The sequence below is a fragment of the Varanus komodoensis genome, unplaced genomic scaffold, assembly GCF_004798865.1.
Source record: "Varanus komodoensis strain SLA01 unplaced genomic scaffold, ASM479886v1 scaffold5, whole genome shotgun sequence".
Taxonomy (NCBI): domain Eukaryota; kingdom Metazoa; phylum Chordata; class Lepidosauria; order Squamata; family Varanidae; genus Varanus; species Varanus komodoensis.
Genome location: NW_025336087.1, coordinates 54,497,417 through 54,522,929, shown reverse-complemented (window position 1 = coordinate 54,522,929; position 25,513 = coordinate 54,497,417).

The following is a 25,513-nucleotide window of genomic DNA, read 5'->3' as shown; positions in this document are numbered from 1 at the left end:
ATGTATGTGCTTTGATTTGTAGAACCAAAAGTGTTTTTTCTTTTAAAATTGATCTACTTGGAGACAGAAAGCAGAAGTCTGTGAGAAGAACCTTGCACTAAAACACTTTGAGCTTTGGGTACACTGAATTTTTAGTAATTTCTTTTCATCCCAGAAATAGTGCATTACATTTACAGCTTACAACATTTTTCTTAGACTATCTGTGTGTGATGTAAGAGAGCACTAAGATGATTTGTCCCATATTGGTTAATAGTACAAAGTATGTATCCAATAGAAGGAACATATTGATTTTTTTTAATAAATCCACTTTCAATATTACTAAAGATTGCTTTCCTGCTGAAAACTATACCTTGTATAGATTTAGGCTGTTTTTTGATTACATAAACACTTTTATATGGACATGCTTCTGTAATGAATCCTAGATCCCTGCACTCTGATGTGTTTGTCTCTGAAGATTTTTTTTAACAAATGGAATTTCTACTTAAGAAGTCACCGGTTCTCATCATCCTGTTCCACATTCCGTGCCTACAGATAAGATTAGGAGACTTATAGCTTCCATTTTTTCAGGAGAGACACAGGCTGGGTTCAGATGACACACCACATGTCTCATCACACATTATTTAATCAATGATGAACTGTAGTGCGCATATATGCCAGGCTGCATATGCATCTCCCACCAGGGGGTTATCGTGCCATGTGAACCTGCAAGCATGGGTTATGAGATGGAAAGCATGGCTTGAGAGTTGTTTAACCCATTCATAACCTGCATAACATGAAGACTTCTTAAATTGCATATTAAAATCAGCAGCTATATGTATCCCACCTGCACCCCTCATGCAGTGCAGCCTCACCATGGGCTAAATAATTCTTGGTGCATTGTTATGTCCTGAGAATACAGTCAGAGAGTTTCATGTAGAGCTAGGAATGTACAATCAACTCTTCAAACATCCTTAAATGGAATAAAATCAGGCTCTCCCATGTTGTGTCAAACACACACACACACAGTCCTGAAGTGGGTAAATACTATTAGCTAAATTCAAACAAATGATGCTATTAAAAAGTACCCTCTTTGAGCCAAAGGATTTTGATGCTATAATCATATTCTAATTGTTGGAACTGATAATTTTGCTTGACTGAAATTTTTAGCAAGGTACAGATTTAGTTGTAAGCATTCAGTGACTGATCACTGAAACATATAAGTTACTCATCTGCAAGGCTCTATATATAGATGAGAGTGGCAAGTTGGTATATATTTTGGGTTGTAGGCTGATTCTTTGATGAGTTCCTCTTTCTAATGCTTGATAAATAAGTCAACCTTAATTTAACACTTTTTAAAAGGTTGCATTCTGTAAATAAGCAGAGTTATTTAATGCATTCAGATTCTCTTGGAATAATACATGTCCATGAACTTTAGATAATCACAGTTAGCATATTGTTTCCACTGAAGTATTCCATTTCAGTTGGTTATATTGATTCTTTGATTTTTGTCTTTGTGGTCTGACAGCAAAGTCACCTTTTCAAAATAGGTATTTGTCCTTTTGAGGTGTTTTATTAGTAAATCAATGGGCAGCAAGCACCAGAAGAGAACTGTAAGTCACCTTTTGATGAAAAATAAAACAAAACAAATGGAGACTGAATAAAACACTTATGTTTGACTAAGTCAGATTCAGTAATTGGCAAATCTCTCTTCATTCAGTCTTTTAAAAAAATCCTTATTTTTATGAGGAAATGCGCAAATTTGGGAAAAATTCTTAAGCAAACCAAATCTAACAAAATTCTTACTTATCAACTCTGGGCGTTGTTCTCATATAACCCCAGTTCTCCGTCAGCTTCACTGGCTCCCGATTGAAGTCCGGGCCCAATTCAAGGTGTTGGTGATGACCTATAAAGCCCTCAACGGCTTGGGCCCTGGGTATCTAAAGGTACGCTTGTGTCCATATATGCCCTCCCGCCCCTTGAGATCAGCAACAGATGCCCTTCTCTGGGAACCCTCCGTGAAGGATATTAGGAGGGTGAGTACCCAGAGGAGGGCTTTCTCTGTGGTGGTGCCCCACCTATGGAATGCGCTTCCCAGAAAGGTCCGCCTGGTGCCGTTGTTATTTGTTTTTCAGCACCAGGCTAAGACCTTTTTATTTAAAACTTATTTTAATTGTTAATTTATTATGGTATTTATAGGATTTTAAATCTTTTAATCCGAGATGCACCAGGTTTTAATATTTTTATTGTATAATTTGTTATATTTTGTTCTTGTTGTGAGCCTCCCCGAGGCTTTGTTGCGATGGGGTAGCATAAAAATGTTTTAAATAAAATAAAGAAAGAAAGAAAGAAATTCAATAAATCCAGCTGTACCCGCAATGTAGTAGGCCATGGTGTACTTCATGTCAGACACGAAGGAAGGAAATTGGTGTTAACCCTAATTCAACATCATGAATCTGGTTGACTACACATAGTTTCTAAACCAGATATTTAAATTCCGAAAGCCCTCTACTGGGATGGGTGAATCTGTCAGTTTTGCTTTTTCTCACATAAAGTTCTTATTTAAGCTGAACTATTTTTTTTAATCTCAATTTTTTAAAAAGATGCATTTTAATCAAAAAGCACCTTGAATAAAGTTCTCAGTAGCTATATGACCAGCTAGGAATAAGTCCACAGATGCACGTGGATATTTCTTGCTTGATGATCAGAACAATAAGTAATGCTTTGTATATTTGAGTAAGCTGTTTCAGAACAAACCCTTTTGACAAGTAGCTTATCATGTCCTGTCTCACTGACTACAGTGCTTTTTAGCTGAGGTAGTTCTTACAATCTATGACAAGTCATCAAGTGATGTGCAATCATTTGTCCATCAGCTTTGGTTAAAAACCTGCATCACTACATAAACAAATCATTCCTAAGTAAGGCTGTGTACAGGGCTTCAGAATTGCACTGATCAGACTAGCATACATTTTTTAATTAAAACTGCAGAATCTCATCTACAGGATTTTTGTTCCATTATATTTGAATTGGTATAGCTGATGCATACCTTGTACATACGCAACTGTCAAAATGGCTTTATATTAAGGTGATGCTATAAACCCAAGCTGACAAGGGTGGTTAAAAAGAAATTCTACAGCAATTAAGAGCAGTAAAAGAGGATGTATTTGCGGCGACTCACCTGTTCCCATCTGAAACAAGCTTGCATTTCCAAATTCAAATGATAGACTTCTATGCAAAGCCTTAGCTTTCCTCATGTTATGCGAGTTACCATATGGTTGTTGAAATAATCAATAATTCAGTAACAGAGATAACCAATAACCCAGTAACAGAGAATTACACAGGTGAAATTTATTTTCATCTATACAGATTAAAATAAATGTCATTGATGGGAGTCTTTTAAAGAATATAGGCTTGTTCTAAGAAGTTGAACTTAGTTTATAGAAGAACATTGAGGTTTTATGCTGAGTTGTGTTTCCAAGACTCTGTTGTAAGATTTAAATATACAGTGTGAGCAAGGGAAGGAGAGATACACCTGTAAATTAATTAATTAATTTTTATAGCATTTTGTATACTGCTTTTCCATTTTAACCAAGGTTTTCATAGTAGGCTACATATAACATCACTCACATTATCTTTCCATTTCTTAAATAACATATTTTACTACCTTTCCTCAATGCTAGAACCCATTGTTCAGACACATTATGCAACATTTTCAAATTTTGTAAATCTCAGGCAAGTGATTATTCACATGATATTTTGTGGATGGAAAACAGCTTAACTAACTTCTCAATCAGTAGCCGAGTCTAAGGCTTAGCCATAATTTACATTTTCTGTAATTCATATGCAGGCAATTCCTGGATTACAAATGAGTTCTGTTCCTAAGAAAATCACAATTCATCTTTAAGTTGAATTTGTATGTAAGTTGAATCATGTATAGTTGGCCCTCTACATTTATGGGGATCTTGTGCCCCTAGCCCCTGAAAAAGTGAAAAAATTGCACATATCTCTAGACACCCCACCCCCCATCACCAGTGCCTCCTCTTTGTAGCAAGGAAATGTTGGAAAGATTTCCCTCTCTGGATGGGTGGGGCAAGAAGACATGCTTTGGAGGCCCTCCCTCTCTCTCCCTTTGCTTCGTTTTCTGTGGTGATTCTTTGGAGGCCCACTATCTATGATGATGACAATTTTACACAGTAATTTTATTAAATTAATAGGCTTTATGGCAGTTCATAAGTATGGGTTGTCCGCAACTCAGGATTCCCTGTAATTTAGTAAATTCCAATCATAACTAACTGACATTTTAACATCCACATCCCCTTACCAGGAAAAGGCCAATTATTACTGGACCTATATAATTATACTGTTTTTTTTGTTGGCAAGGATGAATTTATCCTATCGACAGGGAATTAAAATACTCCATTGCTACAAACAGAATATACTAATACAATACTAATATTTTATAATACTAATACAATGTAGTATTTTTACTATAAAAAGAGTGATTATTAGGGTTTCAGTTGTCTGGGAATTTGAACTTCTGTGCTATGGACAGAGTTTTTTAAAAAGTAGCAGAGGATATATGTTCTTTTTCTGGAAAATGGAACTAGACCAGCACACACCTTCCATTCATGTATTTATTTCCTTTCTTTCTTAAAGAAGTTAATGGTTCTTCACCCAACACATTTGATTTTAACCTCATAGCACCACTCTGAAATATTAGTATTGGAATTTTAAAATTTTACGCACTATTTGAAGGGGCAACTATGCCCTAGAAGGGAATATATAAATATGGTAATAATCTAGGAAGTTGGATAACACAAATTAAATACTAATTTCTGGAACAGATATATGAGGCGGCTTGTAATGGTAAGCCATAGAAAGCCTCTTGTTTGGCTTTGCATGGTGGAAAAACACTTGCACAAAATCCAAACCTAGCCCTGAAGCTAAGGCTCCAGATTCAGCCTCACAACACCCCCAAACGCACAGAAACCCTAATTTGTTAAAGAATTAAGAGGGAGAGGAGAGTAGGAACACAGGGAAACAGGCAGGTGGATAGTAGCAGCAAAGCTATTAAACACCTGATAGAGTGCAAACTTCCAGCTCCATTCCTACAAACTCTTTGTTGCACCACAGAATTGGAAACAATAAATCTAGCCTATGCTACTTTTAACCTATGACAGATTACAGATATGTTTTCAGTCTCTGGTGAGGGAAACCTCCTGTCCCAGGAGATAAAAGACCCTCTCAGCCCAAGGGCTTTTTATCCCCTTCTCTCCTCTGGTCAGTGGGGTGATGTCAGCCTGTTAATCCAGAGGTGGCAATTTTTACCAGCTGTCAGCAATCTCACCATCATTGTCCAGAAATGGCAGTTCCCAGCCTGGTGTCCTTGAATCTATCTTTATTGGTTACCTATAATGCAAATTATCTCCTGGACCTTGGCAACTAGAATGCTATTGCTGTATAAATGACTCCCTGGGCAATTTTAAGTTCCCATTCCACTTGGAACTTGACTTAACCTTTTCTGGATTTTCATTGCACTGCTGTTACACTTAAGTTTTGGTTTCCAATAAATATCTGATCATTTATTTATTTATTTATTTATTAAAACATTTTTATGCCGCCCCATTCACCGAAGCCTCGGGGCGGCTCACATCACATGATTAGCTGCTGTGGTCACAGAATGCTGCACTAGTTAAGTCTTTCATCTGATCCAGTATAAGTTCTCATATCATATTTTGGTGTCCATCTAAATTCCTAGAGTAAACATGAATACTAATGAAAAAATTAGCATCCTAAGGTTTGTATAGAGAGATTATAGCATGGATGGTGGTAGTGCAAAGATGGCTATGTTCATTTAATCTGCTTTATCTAGCAGCTCTATTTACTAGCCATCTCTTCCTCACCCCCATTTATATGCCAGGTAACGTATCTATTTGCCCTTGGTAATTTATTCCATAACCTCAATTCATCCTTTCTTATGTCTTGTACTTGACACTAGCTTCGAACTACCTTGAGGTATCTGTTTTTCCTTTTCCCTTCTGAATTGTATACCTCAGTGAGCTATTCCCTTAATCTTTGCTGTTCTAAAGAATGCTGACCTAGTTTCTTGCATTCATTACTAGGTGACATGTGAGGAAGAAGGAAAGAATCTGTAGCTCCTTGTGTTTAAAGTTATCCAATGTTTATTCTGGAGTGGAAAAGTTTATGAACTCCTTTTTCCAGTGTGGATTCCTATCTGCCTATCTGACTTGAAATTATGTCTTGTTTCAGTATAAAAATCCAAATAGAAAGGTAAAAGCACTTATGCTTTTATATTTTAGTGTACTATAAATTAGTATGGCAAGATGCAGTATAAGCATACAGTATAAGCAGCTGTTCATGATTTATTACCATGTTTGCCATAGCAATAGTATCAATTTCTGTAATATTCCCCAAACCCAACTGAGCATGACTGTTGGCCTCCCACTGACCTGGTTGGCACATAATGACAAGTTGTGGTGAGTTGTTACTCCTGTTTTTTCAGGGTAGCTTGGTGTAGCATCCAGAGCAAGCATGGCTTTGTCATTATGGTTTGTTAAGCATGCCAACCTGTGAGCCCATGCCTTGTACTTGGAATGTCCATGATGGCTTGTTGTGGTATGTGAATACGGCAGAGAGGCTTCTGTACTGCTTACTGACATGTGCTACAGAGCCAGCTGACAGGAGTTGCACAAAGCTGAGTACTGGTCATAATCTTGCTAGGACTACTTGTTACCTTCTCCTTCTCCAACCATCCACCTGTTCTTCAGTACATGAATATGAAATAATATCTATCAATATATTCCTCTGTTCAAATATCTTGCTAGGCATTGATATTTTTTTCTTTATCCTCAGGAAGCTTTTCAAAAGTATTTTGCAACTTTTGGAGAAATTTGTACATGTTTAACTTTATTCTTTACATTTCAGAGAGATTTGTGTGAATTTGTAGTAACCGCTGTACTATATCATTTGCGGTAACTACTATGTTTTAACAAATTTGCACACATCTCCTTGATTTTTTAAAGTGAAAAAAATCTATAGTAAAATCTCTTCTCTTCCAATGAAGCCATTTGTGTTCAACTGGTAGAGTAGGGAACTGATACTGTGCTGCAAAGGCCCATGAGAAAAGTAACAGGAGCAGAGAGGAGAACTGAGTGGGAAACAAGCCACAGCAAGTTGCAGAGGGCCTGATCTTCTGTCAGGAGTAACATGGGTGAGGAATCCATCAATTCTGGCTTATTTTTAGCCTGGCTTGTCGTGACATGTGAACTGGCCCCTTGGGTGCTCCCATTACTGCAGCTAGACTAACAGCCCACTATACTTAGGCTTATTTATTAGATGTCCTGTTATGTAACAAAAATAACTTTTTTTCAGTAGCTCATTTATTTAGGTGGAAGACATTGATCTGGCTAGGGAAGCTCAAAGGAAGTCTGATAAATCAGTAGAGTCACAGGCTACAGCCATGCAAAATCATCCTCATTATCACCATCATCTGCAAACTGAAAAAATAAGTATATAGAATTAAAGAGCAGAGTCCTGAAACATGTATAGAGGGGCTGCTCCAGACAGCTGTATTTAAAAATTTAGCAACTTACTCTGTTAACTGATGTTAGAACTCTCAAAATAGTCAACAAGGACTTGAAGGCTCAGCCAGGAAGTGTTTGCCTAATAGGGTAAATGAAAACTGCTAGTTCCTTTAGAAAGACTTCAGTAAAAACTTCAGATATTCAGAACAGACTACATCACTCCACTGTTGCAAGCAGTGTCCTTAGTAAATGGAATTTTTATTTACCTTTTATAAATTTAAAGAGTAAAACATTGCTCTGAGCCAGAAAAAATGTTCTTCTATATTTGGGAATAGGTGATCAATTGTAATAGAATGGGCAAAGTTTGAGCAAGGGAAACCAATGAACAAGGACATAGAGTCTGTGCTATTCTGCGGAAGTCTTGAAAATCAATATCCATTAGCTTGTGTTTAACCATAAATGTAATGCTCTTCCAATGCAAAGATAACACAGAAGAAGCAGGCTATCCTATTGAATCAACTTTCTTCACCAGTTCCTTTTTCCAGGGTTTTTCATCACATGGAGTACAAAGAAGCTGGATATAAGTACTATTAAGCAGTAAAGTCAAAACTGGATTGGATATATGAAACCAAACAATTTATGGACTTAAGACTGGCCTCTAGATTAAAAATAGCACCCGTACTCATGTGGGATTGGGACTGAACTCCTTCAAAGGAATTTGTTGAACATGGAAACTAGAAAAATGTTCCCAAAAAATTCTAGGATAAAATGTTGGTCTTAAGGACATGGATAGCTGTGGGAATCATTTTGCGATTCGTTGCCAATCATTTTGGCATTATAGTTGAAAAAAAGTCAACTATAGCACCCACATTTTGTTTAGCCTTGGACTTGGTAAATCTTTCCTGGACTATCAAGTTAGTAGCTTCATAAAACTAAATAAGCAAATTATAAGAATCAGCTTAATTAACTAGGTAATAATCTAACCTTTCTTGTAGAGAATTTTCAATAATTAATGGTTAGTTGTTGTTGTTAGTCGCAAAGTCATGTCCGACCCATCGCGACCCCATGGACAACATTCCTCCAGGCCTTCCTGTCCTCCACCATCCCCGGAGGCCACTCAAGCTCACACCAACTGCTTCAGTGACTCCATCTAGCTACCTCATTTTCTGCCGTCCCCTCCTTCTTTTGCCATCTATTGTTCCCAGCATTAGACTCTTCTCCAGGCAGTCCTTCCTTCTCATTAGGTGGCCAAAGTATTTGAGTTTCATCTTCAGTATCTGGCCTTCTAAAGAGCAGTCAGGGTTGATCCCCTCTAGCACTGACCAGTTTGATCTCCTTGCGGTCCAAGGGACTCGCAGGAGTCTCCTCCAGCACTGCAATTCAAAGGCCTCAATACTTTGGTGCTCAGCCTTCCTTATGGTCCAGCTTTCACAGCCATACATTGCAACTGGGAAAACCATAGCCTTGACTATACGGACTTTTGTTGGCAGGGTGATGTCTCCGCTTTTTAGTATGCTGTCTAGATTTGCCATAGCTTTCCTGCCCAGGAGCAAGCGTCTTTTAATTTCTTGGCTTCAATCCCCATCTGCAGTGATCTTGGAGCCCAGGGAAATAAAACCTGTCACTACCTCCATTTCTTCCCCATCTATTTGCCAGGAAGTGAGAGGACTGGATGCCATGATCTTGGTTTTCTTAATGTTGAGTTTCAAGCCAACTTTTGCACTCTCCTCCTCCACCTGCATCAAGAGGCTCTTTAGTTCCTCTTCACTTTCTGCCATGAGAGTGGTATCATCTGCATATCTGAGGTTGTTGATATTTCTCCTGGCAATCTTAATTCCAACTGGTGATTCATCCAGCCCTGCCTTTCTCATGATGTACTCTGCATATAAGTTAAATAGGCAGGGCGACAGTATACAGCCTTGCCGAACTCCTTTCTCAATTTTGAACCAATCAGTGATTCCGTGTCAAGTTCTCATTGTTGCTTCTTGACCTACATATAGGTTTCTCAAGAGACAAATAAGATGGTCTGGTACTCCCATCTCTTTAAGAACTTGCCACAATTTGTTGTGATCCACACAATCAAAGGCTTTAGCATAGTCAATGAAGCAGAAGTAATGTTTTTCTGGAACTCCCTAGCTTTCTTCATGATCCAGCGTATGTTGGCAATTTGATCTCTAGTTCCTCTCCCTCTTTGAAATCCTCCCTGTACTTCTGGTAGTTCGCGGTCCACATACTGCTGGAGCCTAGCTTGTAGGATTTTGAGCATAACTTTGTTAGCGTGTGAAATGAGTGCAATGGTGCGGTAGTTTGAACATTCTTTGGCATTGCCCTTCTTTGGGATCGGAATGTAAACTGACCTTTTCCAATCCTCTGGCCACTGTTGAGTTTTCCAAATTTGCTGGAATATTGAGTGTAGCACTTTTACTGCATCATCTTTTAAGATTTTGAATAGCTCAGCTAGAATGCTGTCACCTCCACTAGCTTTGTTGTTGCTCAGACTTCCTAAGGCCCATTTGACTTCACATTCCAGGATATCAGGCTCGAGGTCAGTGACCACCCCATCATGGTTATCATGGACGTTAAGCTCTTTCTTGTACAGTTCTTCTGTGTAATCTCGCCACCTCTTCTTAATGTCTTCTGCCTCTGTTAGGTCCCTGCCATTTTGGTCCTTTATCATGCCCATCTTTACATGAAACATTCTGTTCATATCTCCAATTTTCTTGAAGAGATCTCTGGTCCTCCCTATTCTATTGTTTTCTTCTATTTCTTTGCACTGGTCATTTAAGAAGGCAGTCTTATCTCTTCGAGCAATTCTCTGGAATTCTGCATTCAGTTGGGTGTATCTTTCTCCCTTGCCTTTCACTTCTCTTCTTTCCTCAGCTATTTGTAAAGCTTCCTCAGACAGCCATTTTACTTTCTTGCATTTCTTTTTCTTTGGGATGGTTTTAGTTGCTACCTCTTGTACAGTGTTGTGAACCTCCATCCATAGTTCTTCAGGCACTCTGTCTATCAGATCTAATTCTTTAAATCTATTTGTCACCTCTACTGTATATTCATCAGGGATATGATTTAGGTCATACCTGAGTGGCCTACTGCTTTTCCCTACTTTCTTCAATTTAAGCCTAAATTTTGCAACAAGAAGCTCATGATTAGCAGTTTGGGTTATTTTTGGTTCTCTGTCCCCCAATAATTGGCAAACCAAGTTGATAATCACTTGAGACCTGATTTTTTTTTAATAGATAATTTTGTAGAGCTGATCTTAGTAGGGTTGATATGATATTGACCCGAAGAAAGATGAACGTCACCCAAGTATAGATTAATCAAAGTGATGATGAGAACATACATTTATCTAATTGCACAGAAGGCGAAAATATCCTTAGAAAGGGTCCAGAGTTGCTAAGAGTGTATGATAGTCACATATCAGAAACAAAAACCTCTTCTGGAGGGAAATTGTCTATAGTGTTGAGTCAAAAGCAGATTTTAAAGCAACAAAGAGAATATAATTGACCTTTTTTGTGGTTGAGAGTATTTGTCTGTAAGTGAAGCAGAACGAAACAGTGATCTGGAGTGGATTTCTGGACTGCCTTCTGGCAATACTCCAGGAAAGAAATTTTAAAAATGTATGCCTTCCTGCTGAATCAACCTAACTGTAGGTTCCCATGAACACTGCCGATAGGCAGAGATTCCAGATACCTAAATGTTACTGTTGGCTCCTTGACTGGGGCTTGAAAACTAGGCTGAAATGGTTCCATTCCATGGTTCTTGACTGGAAAAGTAGCCAGTCTACAGTTTCAGGTCAGGAACTTTTTAGATCTACACATGTAATTTCCAGTATACCTCAAATGAGTCCAGCCAGTTCCAGACTAATACCTGCCTCCAAGCTGTGTGTGATTCATAAGTTGAGAAGTTTGGCAGGTTGTGTCACCATAATTAGAGAACTTAATGTATGCAGTGACAGTGCAGAGGTTTCCTCAAAGTTAGAAGATTGTCCCCCAAAATGGACAGCTTCTTCACAATATTATCCCTGCTTTTCACAAGGTAACAATGAGAAGGAGGCCAACAGATAATCTTGCACTGGTTCCAGATAATGATTAGAGATTGAGAAGGGTGCAAGTGCAAATCTTCTTAGAACCAACATTTTGAAGAAGTAGTGCATTTGTAGGAGTAAATTCAGAAAAGACAAGCTTGGAATTTCCTGCCAATCACCTTTTTGAGACATCATTGCTATAGAAAAATAAAGAATATACTTGATAGATGCTTTTGAAGATACATTTCCAAAGCCCTCAAGATCAATTCTGCTACTGTGCAGAATCAAAATAAGAAAAAGCAGAAAAATTGTAGATGACTTCAGTGCCCTCAGTGGACTCAACCATGGGTCAAGGTGAGAGTAAGTGCCAATTTATTAGGCTGAAAAACTAACTGAGACTGAAGGGAGGATTGACATTTGCCCACTGACTAGCACAAGGCTTGAACAGCTCCTGTTTGATCTCATTTAATGAAGAAAGTGTTAGTGACACAGTCTTGGCCACTAAGGAGTATTGCTACACCAAGCATCCTTTTCAGAAGTTGATTTAACAGTAGACTGTTCTGTTTGTTAGTTTTTTGAGTGCACTGTATCAACATTATTTGAACATATAAAAACTCACAGATCAGCAGGATCCTCCAGTAATCTCGCAAGTTAGAACAGATAAATACAGTGGTCCTTCGGCTCACGAACGCCTCAGTACACAACCAAATTGGGTCACGAACAGAAATTTCAGGAAAATTTTGCCTCAGGTCGCGAACTCCGCATCGGGTGATGATCGCAATTGCGCCCATCTTCCCTGCACGGGTACAATCATGGTTGTGCTGCAGGGTGGGGGAGATGGCCGCGATCGTGCAGAATTAGCTCCAGCTCTGTGCTGCCCTGAACAACAAAGTATCCTCTGTAGGATGTAAGGCTGGGAAACTTAGAATAGTTCAACTATCCTTCAAATTTCCCACTGTGCTCACAACTGCTGGTAGTTTGAGCACTGCTTGGACTATTAAAAATGTGGCCTTATTGAAAGCTGCAGTGAATCCTGCTAGGTTCCTGGAGCCCTGGCACACCCTGAAGGGTGCCTCACACTGTCACTAGATGTGCAGAAGTGTTACCTGCCTCTTGTGAGCAGCACTTTGCCCATGAATCACATGTGGCCTTTCTGCTCATTTTTGTGCTCACCTACTCCTGCTGCTACCACCAAATTTTCCACTGAGAATCGGCATCCTGAGACTGTGATTCTGCTTGCAGTAAGATATTATTTCCCATGTGACTTGCTTGAAAAATCAAGAAATACATAACTCTATATCCCCTTTGCTGACAAATCTGGAGGTAGTGACTGTTCTGGCAGTTGTTCAGTGTGGGGAACAGCTTATGGTAGGTTCTTTGGGCGGTAATGAAGTGCCCAATTCCAAAACTTTGCCCATTCCTTGTTTATGTCCTTACCTATTAAGAGTAGCAGGATAAATAGCAAGAGCTGAGCTGTTCATGTAGATGAGGGCTCCTGGTAAAACGCTGTGAAAAGTAAAGCTGAAACCATTTGAAATGGTTGCACAAAAATATATATTATTATTACTCCACACTAAACTGCCTATCTCTCTAAGCTTCCTTATGCTTCCAACTGTTCCATAATTTAGTATATAAATTTCATAACTGTTTCTAGTTTTTCTACCTCCTTTCTTTTCAAAAGCTCCAGGTGACATATCATTCTTCCACCTTTTGTCCATCTGAGAAGAGTCAGGATTGTAAGGTTGATGAACTTTATTATGTATAAAAAGGGAAAAAAAAGAACCCCCAGAATTTCCACTGAAAACAGCTATCTGAAGTCCAGTATGGACATCATCATGCTTTGCCTTTTTCACCAGGTTCCTGCTTGGAAGAAAGGTGGAATAATGAATAAGCATACATATAAAGAACCCCCTTGACCAGTGCCTTTTTTGTCATAGAACGCATCGGAACGGAGTTCCAGCACCTTTTTTCAACAGATTTTCCAAGTTTTAAAAGAAACTTTTGAAAATTTGATGTTTGGTCCACGTGGATTTGAATCACCCTGTCAAGCGTAGCAGATCGGCGGTGAAATCATTAAAATGGTGCACGTGGGCTGCTTGTGTGGCGAATCTGATGCATGGGTACTTCGTCTGCTCTGGTTGTGATGGCGCTGCTCGGCTTGTGGCGCTGCTTGGCTTGTGATTGGTCGTGCACTGAGTGCTTACTGCGGGCGGTGACCGTTATGTTTCGTTACACAACTGACGTGTGTGTGGGTATGTGTACAGTGATTGACTATGTGCAAAAGGTAAATAATTTCATGAGCTCCGGCACCTTTTTTCTTACAAAAAAAGCACTGCCCTTGACTATAATAGCCTTCTATGAATCGTCATTTTCTTGTTTGTCATACAGTTAATGAACCCAAAATGCTCAATTCTGTGATGGAGCCTTTCTGCAAGATGGCTTAGATGATTGATATATGGTTGGAATGAATGTGTTCCCCTTTTATTTATATATATATATATATATATATATATATATATATATATTGCATTTTTGGCAGTATTACATTTAACTTTAATTGTTAAAGTTAACTTTGTTTAACATGTTGCCTATAACACTAATATCTGGCTCATAGCTGGTTTGTATGTAGCATTTGCCCGTGTGTGGTGATGTCCTCATGTATCCCCTTTTCTCTTTCCTGTTTCTGCAAACTTACCACAGACTTGGCCTTCACCTCCTTGTGTTACTTTTCTGCATGCCGCAGTTGAGAGCTAGGTAGTCTTCAACAACCTTGATCTAATCGTATCAGAAATATATTTCATTTATCTGTAATGACATTTCTTCCCTCTACTTATATACTCTGCAACCCCAGGCAAGCAATTAAAAATATATGTCTACCTTTTCAACACTGATATACACGATCGTTTGTACTGATTTGTATTTTTCAGTTCTGCTTAAAAGTGAAAGCTAATTGAAATTTGGCTAGTGAATAAAAGCTAGATAGCTAGCACTGAATAATCCTACCTTATTATTTACATTTATTATTTATTTATTCATTTCCTTTCTGTATCATCCAACAGCAGACGCTCTTCGGCTGGTTTGCAATAGTTCATAAAAACAATAAAATGCAATTTTATAAAATAAAATATGTATAAAATAAAATATTAAATATTTTAATATTTAAAATATTATTAAAATACAATTTAGAATAAAAAATTGAAAACTGCTAAAACATACAATGAATAGAAGCCCTATGAAAACACCTGGAATGAGCTAATCCCTCAAGCCTTTGGATGTGCTAGAATATACCCCAAAACCTCAGTATAAAGACCAGCCTTTTAAATCTGGCTCGCAAAAGATGACGGGGTTGGCACTACGCAGGCCTCAGTGAGGAGGTTATTCCGCAGGTTGGTGGCCACTGCAGAGAAAGCCTCCCGTCTTGTTGCTGCCCTCTGAGCCTCTCTCAGAGTTGGCACTTGAGAAAGGCTTAGTCTCTGAGTAGACTGCAGTGGGGAGAGGAATTCCATGAGTTACTGTGGTCCCAAGCTTCATAGGTTAAAACCAACAATTTGCATTGGGCTTGGAAATATAAAGGCAGCCAACATAGGTGGGCCAGAACTGCTTTTACATGTTCAAGAAGTCCCACAGGTTGATCTGGCTGCTGCATTCTTTACAAGCTGCAGCTTCTGAACAGTCTTCAAGGGCTGCCCACATAGAGTGCTTTGTAGCAGAGATTACCAGAGCATAGATTACTGAAATCAGGTGATTGCTGTCCAGATAGGGGTGTATCTTCTCTACGGGAAAGCCAGCGTGCTTTGGTGGTTAGAGTGCCAGATTTGGCCATGAAGATCACTGGATGACTTGAGGCTGGTCACTTGCTCTCAGCCTGACCTACATCACTCAGGTGTTGTGAGACAATGGAGCTATGTAAGCTGCCTCGGTTTCCTCACAAGAAGAAAAAAGGCATGTTGTAAATGAAGTGGCATGATAATACCTGGGCCACCAACTGAAGGTGGTAGGAGACACTCCAAGCCACTAAGATCTCCTGAGCTTCGAGTGACAGAGATGGATTAAGGAGCAGGGGACTGGCAGTTCCATGCAGAACGGGTTGAACACTCCCTGTGTGGTCAGAGAAGCCACCCACTTTGTCTGGTTTGGGCTTCAGTTTGTTAGACCCTTCATCCTGTCCACTGTTGCAGTCAGGCACCAGTTTGGCACATCCACAGTTTCACCTACTAAAGATAAGAAGGAGAAATACAAGTGTGTCTCATCAGGATCCTGATGGCAACACACTCCAAAATTCTGAATGACCCAATTCAGAAGCAACATATTAAATGGGAGGTGGGGGCAGAACAGATGCCTGAGAAACCATGCTGAAGAATCAGTGGTGTTAGACATTGTTCCCTAGGCACCACCTTCTGGAGATGGTCCTTCAAATAGTAGCAAAACTACTGCAGTGTAGTTTCCCACTCCCAACTCGGAGAGTCACCCCATAAAGTTGCCACAATGCTATTGAAATCTGCTGAGAGTTCCAGGAGTATCAACAGGGTCACATTCCTCTGGCTGTCTCCTGGCGTAGGCCATTATGCAGGGCAGCCCAAGCTGTTTCCATGCTAAAACCTGACTTGAAGCACAGGAATGAATGACATTCATTCACATTTAGGATGAAATAAAGCACTGCACTTAAAAACAATGCTGCAGGACACACAAAAGCTACACTGCCTGGGGCAAGACTCTCAGCAGGTATGTGCTGAGCATGTTGAGATGTACAACAGTTATCCCAGATGTTCTTGCAGTGCACAAGCACCTCCTCCGCATGAATACACACATGCACACATATCATGGTACTTAGCATTTTTCTAGTTTCCTGTGTTCGTTCTGCACTGTGAGGGACGTGTTGATCTGGTCATGGGGTAAAGGTTTGAGTGATCCCAGGGAATTGACACACTGGGTCCAGGTTTACTTTCGAGGAGACTTTATTGTTGCAACAAGCCAATTGCTGGCTAGCTTTTCAAAGGGTTTAGCAGCAAGTCACTTACAATGCCCAGTGTGGAGTAGCCTGCAAGGCAGACTCCAGTCAGCTGGAACGGATGGACAGTAAAGCCCTCTCAGGGATAGTGGTGTCTAAAAAACACAGAAAGGTCACTGGCTAGCTTAAAAGACTACTTGTGGGAAAGGGGGTGGCTGTTACGTAGGTGCAGTGATGTAAAGCTATTTGTTTACCTATTATCAATCCGACATGAATACCATAGGCAGCTTCCCAATGTTGTACCCTATAGCACATGAAGTTTCCCATTCTTGTTAGCATGTCTCAAGCCATAACAGTGGAGGTGTCCCATCCTTTCCCTGTCCAACTATTCCCACCCCATGTGCCTCAATGGCAGGATGTAGTATCATAAGTTAATTAAGCTAAGCATACAGCAAAGCATTAGTTCCTTAGTAGATCCAATAAGGTACATCTTTCTCAAAACAGGATAGCTCCATGCCTTTCCTCTGGCCATCTTTCCCAGGGCCATAAAACAATAACTAAAATTAATCAAGCTAATCACAGCAACTAAAGTACAGCATTTCACTCAGGCCTATACTTTCATTGGCAGAGATCTAGGCCTGTATTTTTTTTTACAGCACAGACTCAATACAGACAGATAGCACTATTAGAATGGGCCCATCCCACTGCTGTTATAAATCATCTCTGCAAATCATTATAGCTTCATAACTATGTAAATCAGAATTTGTGAAACAGTGTTTCTTGAGCTGTTGGACTAAGCTCCCGTTATTATAAAGTATTGGTCATGCTAGCTGGGGTTCATGAAAGATTCTTGAAGTATTTGAAGGGCCATACTTCCTCACCTCTGGTATAAGTCAATAGATAAGTAATAGAAAGTCTTGGAGAGAAAACAATGTCAGTTGAATTGTTCTAATAAAATCCTTTCCTGAAAATGTAGTAAAAGTCATTTAAGTAGTTCAGCTGATGTGTATGATGCGAATTTTATGCCTGTCCATAGATTTTCCTTAGGAATTGCATTAAAATCCTTCTTACTGTTTAAGCCAAGTCACATTTAAAAGCTGATTGCTGTTGTAGCAAATGTAAAGCTAATGAACAGGATGTGAAAATGTGAGATCGTTCTTTCTAATGGGGAAAACAAATCAGTAGTGCTAATTCTTCATCTGAAGAAGTCCATGATTACAGGGAGGAAGCAGTGTATGGGGGAGAAGACTAGCAGACTTTTATTGCAGAGAAAAAGAGATGAAAGCTTTTCACTGCTGGTTGTCAAAACATTTTTAAAATTCTCAGGCCTTGAAAATTAGCTTACTGTCATCACAGCAGTCTTCTGCCATAAGAAGCATTATTTTAATTTTTTACCATCATTCCTGTTGAGATATCAAGGAGTGTGACCTCTTGTTTAACAAAAACCAAACACAATTATGGATATAATATATCATACACTGAAACCAAGTAACTGATCTCGATTATCTTTGCAGAAGATTAGGAGCAAACAGTTCACCATGAATGTTTTGATTGGTCCCTCCATTTTATATAAAACAGTATATGAAGTTATGACACATCTTTTATGCACTTGTTACCCAAGACCCTTTTAACTAGAGATGTCTAGGTCTCAGCATGGCTCTTTTTGGATACATAGACTGTTCCCTGCCAAAGAGCTTTGGCCTCTTGATGAAGCAAAGCAAAACACAACAGCAACAAGTGGCTAGGCTAGAATTGAGTGGAAGAGTAATTTGCAAGACTTCATCTTGAAGTAGTTGTTTAAATTGGAAAATCATGCTGCTTTCAGAAAAGGCTTTTAATGTGATCCAACAGAAGAAGTCACATCCCTGAACATTTAAGGTAATTTAATTTCAGAAGTGTAATAGCATTCTCACATTAAAATTATACTCCTTTGTGTTTGCTCGCTTATGCATTAACCATTGGAATGGAATTTTGAAACAGTCATGCCTGAGATCAGAAAGATGGGGAATACCCAAAATAAAGTTGTCCTTTAAAATTGTGTTTCCCTGCTCAATTAACACCTCTATTTATCTTGTGCAAAGGTGGTCTTTGTTCCTTCTTGTGTGCTGCAATCTTTTGAAATAATATATGGTGGGGGGGCACTTGGCAGGACCAAAGCCTGTGGGGGGGGAGGGGGACTGTCCCATGTCTTTTTCCCTTTCTACCTCATCTTTTGTTTCTTTTTATGTCTGTCATTCTGGTTTGGACAGCCTTCCTTATCTTTCTCTCAGTCTTTCTAGTTAACATATATACCTTTCTGTCTCCGCCCACCCACACACCCTCCTTCCTTCCTTCCTTCTCATCCAGTGGGTTTCCCAAGAACTAATACATTACTTTTGCCAGAGACCTGACCTGACACTTTCAGGCTTTTGAAACTTGGCTTTTGAAGCCTTAGTTAATATTTTTGTAAGCTAGTTTGTTTATTACATTTCTATACTGCTCAATAAACAACTCTCTTGCAACACTTGGGTGGTAGGTTTGCTTTTTGTTGATTTGTTGAATCAACAATTCCAGTCTTTGGTGTATTACCTAGCAAATGACAAATCACATTTGAACAGCCATGAATTTTTGGAACAGTGGGTGGGCTCAAATGCTGCAAAGAAGCCTGGGTTCGAGTCCCCGCTCAGCCATGGAGCCAACTGGGTGACTTTAGGCCAGTCACAGACTCTCAGCCCAACCTACCTCACAGGGTTGTTGTTGTGGGGATAAGATGGAGGAGGAGATGTAAGCTGCCTTGAGCCCTTTGTAGGAAAAAGGCAGGATATAAATCGAATAATAATAATAATAATAATAATAATAATAATAATAATAATATAATGTGACCATAGTGGGTTTGTTGTGCTGTCTGAACCCAGCTGTGGAATCTCTGCATGGAAGGATTTCTGTGGTTTCAATCAATGGTCTGTTCTAAGCCTTTCACACTTCACCATGGCTTCCCTGGTCATCTGGACTCAGGATTGCTATTTTACCAGGTTTGTTATGTAAACACCATACAGTCCCCTGGCAACAGAGGCTACAGAAGTGAGTGCTTCTGGCCTTCATTCTCTACTGCCCTCATGCCCCTAACAACAGACTCATGATTGCTTGCTTTTTTCATGCCCATTGGCCAAGCAGTAAGTACCTATCCTTATTTACTTTTGAAACAGAGAAAGCATGGAAATACATGAAGGAAAGGAGGTATCAGGATGAAACTGTTTACTGATTTAATAAAAGCCTATATGGGGCTGGGTCGTCTGGGAAGTGCCCCAGACATACAAGTATACTTGGGAAGGGAAGGGAAAACCTGCCTCAGGACTGCAGTGGGCCAATCAAGAATAGAGAAAAGTTTGGAATTCTGCTCATGTGATCTGGAGGATGCATGGCAAGCAGGGTGGATGGAGTGGGAGCATGGAAACTGCTGGTAGGGTAACCCGTGACCAGTAAGAGTGGGCAAAAATCTGGACAGCGGACATAGCACATGCATGTGCTTCCAGCCACTGTTATCTTTCAACCATTATTGGCCAATCTTAAATGGGAAATGGGAATTTTATTTTATTTATTCATTAGATTTATACCCCACCTTTTCCTTTATTCTTAAGAACTCAAAGTGGCTTACATCATTCTCCTTCTGCTCCTTTCAGTCCAGTCCCCACAAGAACAACCCCAAGAGGTAGGCTAGTCTGAAAGTTTGTGACTGGCCCAAAGTCATTCAGCTGGCTCCATGGCTGAGCAGGGACTAGAACCCAGATGGCCTGATTCTAGTCCTGGGCTGTTAAGCACTGCACCTTGTGGTCAGATCTGCTGACATTTAGAGAATATTTTCCACATGCATTGGAAAGTAAGAAGTTCCCTACTAAATTAAACCACAATTACCCCATTCTGTTCATAGTGTTGTAGCCAACCAGATGTCACAAGCAGGACATGAAGGGTAGGACATTTCTTGTTTGTTCGCAACAAATGCTTGCATATAAAATGAAAGAAATTTCAAGGAAAATAGGGACCTTGCTGTTGCAGATAATTAGATTTTATTTTTTGCTGACTTAGTTTACTTTTCTAACTTAGCTTATATGAATAATTGTGACCTTGTTACAGAGTAACTTGTGTAATGAAAGCAAAACATCAAAAGGCACACATTTGCAGCTGTTTGATGCATTGAATGAGTCTTTTTTGTAATCCAATCATTTCCCTCATTTGCTGGTCTCAATATTGTGCATAATTAGAGAAGAATATTAAAACTTTGCATGTTAAACATTATTTCATTCTCATCTACCATCATCACAAAGATGCTGATTTCCAATGGAATTAGAATAAACTCAGTTTCAGCTGAAATTAAAAAGGTATCTCATGAACTAAATATTACAGCATCAAAGCCTTTTTCCCCAAACATGAAATTCCATCACAGCACTAAACGACTTCCCAAAATTTTTCTCTCCATTTTGATTTCTAGTGAATGATACTCATGTCATGCGTTCCTTTTAAGTTACCATGCACTTAAACACAGTATAAGGTTGTTTAGGGTCTGTTTTGTTTTTTCCTGACGTTCAACACAGCTCCTTTTCAGAGTAAAGAAAATACTGTTGGTTGGTTTGTGACTGGAGGTATAATTAATTATGAAAAATTTGAAATGCAATTTTATAGAACAAGTTTGCCAGGGATATTTATATTTACCTGCCTATATTGTAAAATCATATAATACTCAATATTTGAATTAGTGTAGATGAAAATTTGCCTGTGCTAGTACTATTTATTTTATTAATAAAAATTATAAAATGCTTTCCACAGAGATTGAAAGCAGTGAACATATGATATAATAAGAACACAAGAAAACTCCTGCTGGATCAGACCAATGTCCATCCAGTCCAGCATTCCATTCACTTGATGGCAATGTCCTCACAGCAATGTAACTGCAAAATTGCTCAATAGTAAACATACTAATCAACATTAACATTGTGCATTTTGTAAAATACATAGGCGACTGCTACTGTCTCACATTCAGGGAAAGGGTGTGTGCCTCTGGAAAAGTCCTCTAAATATCAGAACTGTGTGGTCCTATCTAATAATTGTGGGCAATGTGTACTAGATAGAGTTCTGGAAGCTTATTGCTTATTGGAATATGTGCTCATTGAAATATGTGCTTATGTGCTTCTCGGAATACACTAGTATTCCTGAATAGAATGAACAATGAATATGCTGTACATTTGCAGGCGTGTGTGTCCTCCCCATGCCAATAATAAAAGCTGTAAACTGAAGTTATATTTACATGTGTTCATACCTACACGATACATTTGTCAAGAATGCACAGTTTTCTTAACCGCGCCATCTCTCGCAGGTATTTCTTCACATAGATCTCAATTTACATGAAAGTTTATGCAAGGTGTGAAGAACACAAGACCTGAAGATCACCAACGTGGTTCACATGGTATCTTTATACTGCAGAACTGGCCATGGGAATTTAATTCAACAGAAAATATTTGTTGAATATATGCTTAATGCATCCCCATTGCTGTAATGCACAGATGTCTGAAGCATCACATTTTTATAAGCAATGCCGAGTCGTGCTCCCTGAGGTGACATCAAGTCACTTCCTGTGAATAGTTCTGTTAATTGTGGAAGTGGGTTTAAAATATGTTCACAAACGAAAAGCTTGAGATCTGCTGTGTGAAACAGCTCACTAGTTCTGTACATACGGATATAACAAGTTGCTGCATAAGGAGAAAGTATTTCTAGGCTAGAAATAGTGAGCGCTCCTGAAGTAGAACATCAGAACTATTTTGGGGAGAGCTGTTCAGCGAACTTGCAGCCTTATGATTTGATTTCTTGTACTTTCTTGCTTTAGAAGGATTCTAGATGTCTTTCTAGTATCTTTCAGAATGCACACCCTGAAAGCAGACATTTTTACAATAGACTGAGAAGTGCTAAAACATGCCCACAATTCATAAATATTGATAGGAGTAAGTTATCAGAGTGATATGTTCAGACAAGACGTTTATGTTTTTTAGGCAAGACTGTTAACTGGGATCACCTATTTTTGCAGTGCTATAAGAGTGACAGCTCTCGGGAAAGGAACTGAAAATTTCACCTTGATCTATGTTTGTGATCTGTGATCCCTGTTAAAAAATGGGATATAGTGAATTTGTTATAAATGTTTCTGGTCTGATAGCAGAATATATTCCTCTTCGATTTGGATTTCATATTCTGTAAAACCTGTGGATTGAAGCCTCTTCATGGAACAACTGATCTTGCTTTATTGCATTAGCCATCAACAAATGCCTTGTAAATCCAGTTTCTTTATCAAGGGTTAACTTTCATAGGAAATTTTAATTTGCAAATCCCTGAGCAGTTTCCTGAATGTTTGAGAGGCTACCTCTCTTTTGCTATACTGCCAAGGAGAATTTGACAGGGCCCTTGAGTGCACAATTCACTTTCCTTTTGTTCTGCCTGAGGCAAAGTCTATCTCAGAATTGCTTTTAGAGCCCAACTCTCCTCTTAGGATTTTACCTTGTTGAATTTCTGGAATGCAGCAATATTTTTAATCATTTAGAGTTTGGAGACAAGCATATAAGTACACCTGCATCCACACACACATGGATCCACATACACACTTCCTACACGCACACACTTCTGATTGCTGTGAATCCAGTATGTTTATTTACTGTTATGCACCACCCTGTAATTCCTACTGTGTGTCATTACCTTTGGGCTTTCAAAATTATCATCATCTTTGTTCTTTCATATTTTAATGTAACAAAATATCCAGTTAGGAGCTAGATTTTTTGAAAACAGGGAAGAAATTACACCACAAAGTGTCCTTGGGCACAGTCCCTTGTGCGAATTAAGCTACCTTTAGAGACTTCAGCCTGGAAGGGTGGCCTAGAAATATTTAAGTACATTTTGAATTAAAAAATACTTCTGAAGATTAAAATGAGTGGGGTTTGCATAAATGAATTCCCTGAGGATTATGTCCCATGTTCCCTTAAGGAGAGCTGCAACATAATTTGAAAATCTGCAACATAATTTGAAAAATGTAATAATACATGGTTGAAAGTTAGAGCGCAGCATTCTGAGACTAAAAACACTGCAGGTGTACAGCTTAATAGGGCTTAATTAAGTACCAGATGAATATAAATAGGCAGCACAGATTGTAAGTGTTGAGTCTTTATGCAGGTAAGAACAGCAAAAATGCTGAGTCTGGAATCCTGAAATAAAAAAAAGTGGTGCCATATTTTACATGATTCTGTATAGATTAAAAAAAGGCTGGTATTGTTATGTGATAAGTAATGAAGCAAAAATGGACAACAAAAGATTTTTTTCTTTTACTTAGTTGAAGGTTTAATAGATGTTTGTAAGCAACATTTTGAGAAGCAGATGGATTTTTGTTGGGATGTTATGTAGATCTATACCGGCAGAACTGTCACGGGCAGTGTTGTGTGCATGTTCAGACAACACTGTGGAGTTAATATAATTTGGAAAAAATATTAAGGTGTCCACATAAATGAAGACAAACAACAGAAATGCTGGAATTAAAGGAAAGGAAAAAAAAGCTCAAGTCAGACAGGTGATTTCCATTGAATTAATCCAGGTTCCTATCAAGAAACCAAGGCCTAAACAGCAACTTAAAGGAATATAAATTTAATACTTGGTTTCAACAGAATTATATATACTGCATGCTGCTAAGAACAAAATCAGGTAAGATACCATTTGCATGATTAATAATTGGTGAATAGGCTTTCAATAGTAAGTTGCAGGCACAGAGGTGTGATACAGCTCCATGGCACCATATGCTGGGGGAAGCAGGGTTTGCCTGACGCAACAACAAGCCAACAGTAACAGTCAGCAAATGGTTGTCATGTCGAGCAACCCCAAGTACCACTTAAGGGTGACTGACATTTCTTTCCCTTCACTCCCCTGCCTCAATGTGGAGCCCAAGCCTTAATAAATTTTTAAGGGTCAAAACAGCTGCGGTAAGCTGAAAATTTCACAGCAGGAAGGGAGAGGGGACTTGTTTGTCCCTCTGTGTCCTTGGGATACCAGCCTGGAGTACCCAGTGGCCAGGAACAGAGCAAAGCACCCACAGTGAACCTGGCTGTCTGTTGGACCTGTCATGAATGCTTCTCCATGGTAAACTATGCCAATGGGTTGTCATGCTGTGTGAGCCCACACACAGTGTTTGAATGCGGGAAGCTGCAGAAGCAATTTCTTATTAACTGTAACAAAGCCCATTCTTTCATCCTTGAACACTGGGGTCTAGTCTATTTTTCTCTTCCTGTAAATTCTCCTAGTACTGGCAGTAGCTGGAGCTTGCAAACATGCTGCCAGCTCTCTGCCTTTCTCTTTCATTCCTCAGTGGCATTTCCCTGCAGCCAAAGCAGGCATGTTAAGCATCCAGAAGGGCCATTTGTTGGACTTCTGTATTGGATCCACTGTGCTTCCCCTGAGCCAGGACTAGCAAATGCATGCCATTTCAGGCATCCAGAGCAAATCAGTGTATTTGTGTACTGTTTTCTATTTGTCCTGAGAAAAGAAAGACAGAAGGAAAGAAACTTTGCCTTGAAGTTACTTGTATGCCCCAGTTGTCGCTTTTTGTGTAATAGATTCCTGTTGTGAAGCAGACCATTTTGTACAGCGTTTGGTAATCTCTCGTTAACTATGGTCAACTAGCCTGCCTTCTTGCCAAGCATTGTCAGCTGCCAGCAGTTGCCACTGAGAAGCAGCCATCTACTGAGAAACAGTAATTCCAACTAGCCCAGACTAGCAGTACAGGGTTTGGGGCAGGTTTTTTTTCCCTAGCCTCACCCAGAGATACCAGAAAGTGCACCTGGGATTTTTTGCATGCAGATCATATGCTCTACCACTGACCTAAGTTGTCCTTTTGCCATAATGGCAGCTTGTTCCAGGGCAGGTGTGCTTGTCATTTATATTACATAGAAAACAGTGAACACACTGTGGTACTTTACCTATTTCAACTTGGTCAAATGTTAGTTGTACTAGATCTAAACAGAA